Raw genomic sequence first — 7,676 nt, forward strand, 5'->3', positions numbered from 1 at the left:
TGGGCATGACTATACAATAATGTGAAGCTTTTAGCTAGAAGAGCTCAAAATTATTTTTAAAAATCTGATAGGCATGACTACACAATAAAGTTTCTGCATGGCAAAATTAAAGACAAATAAATGGAGGAAATTTAGAACATTTATGACAGAGAAAGATTAGTAGCCCTAATGTATTAAGGGATCTTAAAATTAATACAGAAATAAGCATCCCAATAATAATGTGGGCAATGTACATAAAAAGACAATTTGGAAAAGAAATACAAATGGTCAAAAAATATGAAAAGATTTCAATTTTATTAGTAATCAGTTGAATTCAAATTATAACAATGAGATTTCAACGTAAGACTGACAAAAGATTACTAATACTCTGTGATAGTAGGAGTAGGGAAATACTGATCACTCTCAAAGGTTATTGGCAAGAGTGTAAATTGGTATAAACCTTCTCGTGGTCAATTTGACTATGTATCAAAAACCACAAAAAATAAGCAAACACTTTTGATGCTACATTTCCAATTCTAGGAAAATAAGGAAATAATTAGATAAATACGAACAGCTATATATGAATGTTCAGCATAGCATTGTTTACAAGAAAAATTTTAAAATAATGTATATGTATGAAATATGGCACTAGTGAAATAAATTCCACAAATATGCAGCCATTAAAAAATACTTATTCTCATATTTACTGAAATAGAAAGATGTTCATTAAGTATTAAAATGTAAAAGATAACCTACAAAATAATATGTAAAAAATTACATTTTTGTTAAAAAAATATATACAGGTCTATTAAAAAATCTGGAAGACTGTTCATTTGGTTTGTTTCTCAGTGGTGGCCTTACAAATGTAATCATTATTTTTCCTTTTTTGAATTTTTGAAAAATTTCAATGTCTTACTATTATGACCATAAAACCAATAAAGCTACTTTGAAAAGTTAAAGCCAGAAGTAATTAAACAACTCATACTTGATTGTTAAAGTCAGCCTCTTAAAAGTGTAATTTTAAAAAGGTAATAAAAAGGTATAACATTATAAATATATATTAATATGCACATTAAATATATAACACTAATTGGTATTAATAAAATTACATCCAATCTCATAAATCAAATTTATTGTATAACATAAAAACAATTTGTTCATTGTTATGTAATAATAGACACAAGAAATAACCTATGCAGATTCCTTATGTGAAGCATACTTACTTTGCAGATAACAACTATTTTTTAAATGATAATGGAGTCTACAACAATGCTCATTCTTGATCATTTGCAATAATGAAAATTGTTCTCTAAAGCATTAAGATGGATTATTTTTTATAGATTCTTCCAGGATCTGGAAATAATGATTTCCAGGTACTCTCAACCAAGAGATGTGACCAAAATACAAAAAATGCAAAGCATACCTCCATTACAAAGTCATGAATCATTTCTATAAACCTCAGGATTTACAGTGTCACAAATTATGAATCATTGTCTCCTTTAGAAAACAAACATTCAACACCTGAATGGATAAAGAAGTCAACATATTTAAATATTTAATGCATATAACTTTAAAGTTGATAAAATGTCCCTTTCAACTAAAAATAAATGCCCTTATCCACTTAGCTGGACTGAAACAGGGACAATGAAAACTTGAATTAATGGCCAACCCAGAGCAGCAGCAGCAGCAATATTCCCCTCCTTCAGTAAAGTATGGCCTGTAAGTTAGCCCTAAGGAGAAAGAAGACCATTCAGGTATGAGAAGAACCTAGGCTGGGCACAGACTACACAGACGCCTAACACAAAAGCTCTGCTGCCACTCAATCTTTGTTTATATATTATCACAAATTTTCTTTTCTTTTTTTAGAGACAAAGTCTTGTTCTGTTGCCCAGGCTGGAGTGCAGTGGCATGGTCCTAGCTCACTGTAGCCTTTAACTCCTAGGCTCAAGCAGTTCTCCTGACTCAGTTTCCTGAGTAGCTGGGACTACAGGCAAGTGCCACCAAGCTTGGGCAATTTTTTCTTTTTTTTGAAGAGACAGGGTCCCTCTATGTTGTCCAGGCTGGTCTCAAACTCCTGGCCTCAAGTGTTCCTCCCGTCTCAGCCTCCCAAAGCACTGGGATTACAGGACTGAGCCACTGAGCCTGACCCAATTACAAATTTATTTTCAACCCTCATTCCAGAAGGAAGACAAAAATAAAAAGCCAATATCCACTTAACTGCAAATTTCATGATGTCCTTATAAAGCCAGTGCATTATATTTTCTTTCACTCATGAAGCAATTTTTAATAATCACAATATATATTTAAATGTTAATAACCTTACTTTTTTTTTTGAGATGGAGTCTTGCTCTGTCGACCAGGCTGGAGTGCAGTGGCACGATCTCGGCTCACTGCAAGCTCTGCTTCCCGGGTTCACGCCACTCTCCTGCCTCAGCCTCCCGAGTAGCTGGGACTACAGGTGCCCGCCACCACGCCCGGCTAATTTTTTTGTAATTTTACTAGAGACGAGGTTTCACCATGTTAGCCAGGATGGTCTTGATCTCCTGACTTTGTGATCCGCCCGCCTCGGCCTCCCAAAGTGCTAGGATTACAGGCGTGAGCCACTGCGCCCGGCTTTTTTTTTTTTTTTTTTGACAAGGTATCTCTGTTGCCCAAGCTGAAGTGTAGTGGCACGATCATAGCTCACTGTAACCTTGAACTCATGGGCTCCTGCTTCAGCCTCCTGAGTAGCTAGGACTACAGAAATGCACAACTATACTTGGCTAAATTTTTGTTTTTAAAGTGTTTTGCAGAGATGGGGTCTCACTGTGTTGCCCAGGCTGGTCTTCAGCTCCTGGCCTCAAGTGATCCTTCCACTTTGGCCTCCCAAAGTGCTGGGACTACAGGCAGAAACTACCACATCGAACCTACTAACCCTACATTTTACATGATGAGTTCAGATTTTAAAAGGATTAGTTTGCTAATAAAGTGTCGTGAGCAAAGTGAAAAATCAAAAGATTACTTGAAGTATTTACATGACGATCCAAATTTAAAGCGACCTCAACAAGCAAAATTTACTGTTTACAAATAACTGTATCACGGTTTACGAATAGGAACACATATATTATACATGATGGGTATAATGCGAATGCATTTTATCAACGGAAAGTACAAAACAGCTTGCTGATGAAAGAGGACGGAAAAAGCTCACAGTGAACTTGGAAGCAGATCCTTCAGCCCCAGTCAACCCTTCAGATGTCCACAGCCACTGCTGACATCCTGACTGCAACTTCATGAGACCCTGGGCCAGAACTGCCAGCTAAGTCTTGACCCCACAGAAAGAATGCAACTATTGTCTTTGTTTGTTTGTTTGTGTTTTGTGTGAGATGGAGTCTCGCTCTGTCACCCAGGCTGGAGTGCAGTGGCATGATCTCGGCTCACTGCAAGCTCCGCCTCCCGGGTTCACGCCATTCTCCTGCCTCAGCCTCCCGAGTAGCTGGGACTACAGGCGCCCGCCACCACGCCAGGCTAATTTCTTGCATTTTTAGTAGAGACGGGGTTTCACCGTGTTAGCCAGGATGGCCTCGATCTCCTGATCTCGTGATCCGCCCGCCTTGGCCTCCCAAAGTGCTGGGATTACGGACGTGAGCTACGGCGCCCGGCCCCTACTGTCTACTGTTTTAAGCCTCTAAGTTTTGGTGTAATTTATTACACAATAGATATGTAGAAGAGTACTATTTCTATTTTTAAGGAAGGTATAATTGCAGTTCCAGAACCCCACATTTCTGGCATCTATTCTACTCCAACTTTTGGTGCAGATATTTAACATCAGAGTCTGAGTATTAGAAAAAGAGAAATTTACTAAGTGTTCCTGTATTACTTATTGTCTCTGAATAATACACCTAAGGGTACCCATTTTTCTTCTTAAACTTTTTATTTCTTAACTTTTCTTAAACTTTTTATTTCCTTTTCCACTTCCTATTCCTCACCCTACAAATAACACGGACTCCCGAACCTCCTAAATTCATAAGCTTTATTTTACATATTCACTTTTGTTGATAAGGTTCCTTAAGAGTAGTGATCTCTTTTAAACTTGTCATGCTTAAAATCCAATGTGCTCAAGGTATTTAATAAATATTCCATTTTACTAATACAAGAGATAATCACATAATAAATCCTCAGCCTATGAACTAAAGATACTGTTTGGGATAGCTTCTCTGACATAACTGACATATCATAAATTCCTCCCTATGACTCGCAGAAGCCACTTTCTGCAATGCCCAAACTTTGTCACACCCCATCCCCCTTATAGCAAATACCACTAACTTTGGGGTCTTCAGAGTATACATAGCAGTACTTTTCTCCTTCCTGAATTCCACAAACATATAATTAGCTGGTCACTTTAATTATACGCTATCATGTATTGTTTGCTAATAATCTCTTAGACATTATTTCTGTCAAAACAAATAAGAGCTGATACATTCTCTAAGTAAGTGTCATCTGTTTTAACTTTCCCTCTTCCCCACCAACCTTACATATTATATGCAAAAACCCAAGGTCAAAACACGGTCCAAATTCCAGAAACCGCCTTTATTATGCTTTACCAGTAAGTCCTCTTCACTGAACTGTAGTTGCTGTAAACTTAATATATTTAATTTCTTTAATGGAAAAATAACAAAAGCAGATGCCAAATCTGATGCAACTAACTGACAAAGAAAGGAAACACAAATCTTGCTTACTTTCACTGAAACTTTTTATAGCCATCAGATGTCTGCACTTAAAATGTTTAGTTCCTACGCCCATTACGAATAAAACAAAATCCTGTATTTCAACATGTTTCAAGCTTCAGAAGTTCCCAGACATCCTTTTCTGAGTCTGGTATGATGCAATAATTTTTTAAACGTCATTTAAAAAAATTGGCCAGGCTGCAGGGAAAGGACCATGTCACACTCTCAACATTCAAGCCTCAAGAGCTCCGGGGCGCAAAAGGCTCTTACAACCGGTTAAGGACGGCAATGGGATCCTTCGGCAGGACTCCCGGAACCCTATCCTGGGCCAGAAAAAGGCCAGGGGCGCGGAGCGTAGGCGGAGGGCTGGGGCTCTAGGGATCTAGAAAAAGCGCGAAGCCGGAGGGCGGCGCCAGGGCTCCTCGCAGACCCCAGGGCCGCGGGACAGTGCCAGCTCGTGGGTCACACGCAACCAGCAGGCTCCTGGCTCCCGCGTGCCGGCTGTTCCAGCACGCCGTCCGACCCGCAACCGGACCCTCCAGACATCAGACTCAGTGGTCCCCACCTCCGGTCTCCCACCTCAGGACGCAGTTCCGCGGCGTCCACCCGGCCCCCTCCCCTCAGTCCCTCGCAGCGGCTCCGCCGTACCCACCCCGGGTTCTCTGAGTTCAAACCGGCCGCAGCTCGAGCAGCGGCCCCGCCCCTGTCCTCCGCCCCTCGGTCGGAGCCATAGAGACGTCGGCTGCCGGCCAGAGTGGCTTCAGACCGCAGCGTCGGCCGAGAGGACGCCGGGATACTGGCCAGCTCCAAGTCGAAAGGAAGCGACGAATGAGTACTGTTTGGTGCGGTGGGTAGATACTTCGAGTTTCTCCTCGCCCACCGTAGGCCCCGACCCCTAAAAAGGAAACTTTTGGGACGTCAGAGTGAGAGGAGAAAAGTGCCTTTTTAGTTTACTTTTGTCAAACCTGAGGATTCGTTTTTCAGTTTAGCCGGAGCCGTGCCGCAAACGTAGCTGCAGACATCCCCACGATGCACCCAAGTAGTGGCCCGGAAGCTGGGGACAGAAAAGTGGCCTCACCGAATGCCAGGCACACAGGCCTTACTACCAGAAGCTTGAGCTAAGAGCCTCGGCCTTCGCGTCTCTAAGGTGCAGCGATACTGCCAGCTTCCTTCTGCGAAGCCCTCAGGGTGGGCAACGGAGCTTTTCGCCAGACTGAGGGACCGGGCGACCTGGCCGACCGGCGGCTCATCACCGCCCCCTTGGGGATTTCTTGATAATTCTTTGCCACGATGCGGGCGGATGTTGTGGAGCTACTGTTTGTAGATCGCAGTAGCGTGACAACACTTAATCATGACTACTAAATCCTCAGAAGTCGAAAAAGCAAGTCCATACAGAGTAGTTTGACCCTAATTAAGTCGCGCTTACAAGATACAGTTTGTTTACTGGGACTTTCGCTAGGTCCCATCCCGTATCTGCCTCAGAGTGGTGGTTGCTCTCTTAGCACCAAGGAAATACCAGCTTGACATCTGACTCTAGGAAGCACAGGCCCAAAAGAAGAGGCCCAAGGAGGGACATTCTTCTTTCCCTTTCCTACCTACAGTTTCTCAAACCAAGTGTCAGGTGAAAAGCAAGGGGTGGTATCATCGTAATTATACAGTTGACCATAGAAAATAAACTTCAATCTCAAAGTAAACTCCTAGGCCAACCCCAGAATCTTAGAGTTTCTCAATCATAGAACTAATTTCTTGTCACACTCTTGGTTCTTAGCCAATGTAAAAGACCCAACTGACAGGGAAAATTAAACACCTTTTAACTCCCACATACCTTAAATGAGAATTTAAAGTATCTCTCAGCAAATGTATTTATAATTTTGAGTGCTTTTAGCCATGTTAAGGACAAATTTTCTCCTTCTGAATGCAGTAATAATTTGGCATTACCCTTTTGGCAGTGTGGTACAAAGTCTTATAATCTAGGCCTTATGGAGCTATTGAGGAACAACATAGATGGCTTCATGCAAACCCAAACAATGTAATAGTAGTTCTTTTCTCTGTAGTCAGTCTACTGCCTGTAGATCCTTATTCTTTTTTTTTTTTTTTTTTGAGACAGGGTCTCCCTCTGTCACCCAGGCGGCAGTGCAGTGGTGCAATCATAGCTCACTGTAGCCTTGACCTCCTGGGCTCAAGGGATTCTCCGGCCTCAGCCTCTGGAGTAGCTGGGACCACAGGCACATGCCATCATGCAGGTAATTAAGTTTTTTGTAGAGATGGGCATCTCACTATGTTGCCCAGGCTGGTGTTGAAGTCCTGGGCTCAAGTGATCCCCCCTCCTTGGCTTCTCAAAGTTTTGGGATTACAGACGTGAGCCACTGTGCCCAGCTAACTGATTCATTTATACAAACAAGAGTGCTCTCAGTGTGCTACAGAATGACTATGGAGCTCAAGTTCTAGTGGAGGATGTGAGCCACAAGGAAACAAGCTGGACAGATTGTAATAAGTACTATAAAGGAAGTAAATAGGGTGATGTAATAGACTTGGGAGATGCTAACTTTAGTCAGGTAGTAAGGAAGGCCCTTATGAGGAAATGGTACTTGTTTGAGAATTGAAATGTGAAGGAATCCAGTGTCAGAGGAACTAAAAAAAAAAAGGCATTGTGCCCCTTTAACTTAGTGACATTATCATTCCTGATCTACACTCTTCTCCCCATTTTTCTCGTTTTCTCTGTTACTGCTTCCCGTTTATTTGAAGAGCCAGGTCTTTTATAGAAATCAGAAAATTAGAACATTTCTGGTTGTGTTTGGTGTAATCTTGACGTCTTTATAGATACGTGGTTTTGTTCTTTCCTAATAGACAAGCTTATAATAAATAGCACTTTTGGTGAGCTCATTTCTGTTAAACACTTTGCAGCATAAATCTTCCTGTGTTCAAAAGAAAGTATCTGGTTCATGAGACAGTTTAGATATACAGTCTTTGCCAAAGTGCCTGATTTTTAGT

General features: G+C 41.4%; 1 protein-coding gene across 5 annotated transcripts in view; it reads right to left on the reverse strand.

The window, feature by feature from the left end:
- TMEM267 (transmembrane protein 267) overlaps positions 1-6,743 on the reverse strand; it is a 37,640-nt gene extending 30,897 nt beyond the window's left edge. The window contains exons 1-2 of one of the 5 annotated variants that reach the window (XM_063664801.1): positions 5,764-5,931; positions 5,338-5,580 (exon numbers count right to left, since the gene is read on the reverse strand). The gene's annotated coding sequence lies outside the window, so the exon portion shown is untranslated. Of the gene's footprint in view, positions 1-5,264; positions 5,581-5,650; positions 5,933-6,510 lie in introns of those variants that run through there. The other 4 variants (XM_063664802.1, XM_054486914.2, XM_054486915.2 and 1 more) reach the window with 4 other exon arrangements.
- Between the last annotated feature and the right edge of the window lie 933 nt (positions 6,744-7,676).

Source organism: Pongo pygmaeus, chromosome 4 (genome assembly GCF_028885625.2).
Source record: "Pongo pygmaeus isolate AG05252 chromosome 4, NHGRI_mPonPyg2-v2.0_pri, whole genome shotgun sequence".
Classification (NCBI taxonomy): Eukaryota; Metazoa; Chordata; class Mammalia; order Primates; family Hominidae; genus Pongo; species Pongo pygmaeus.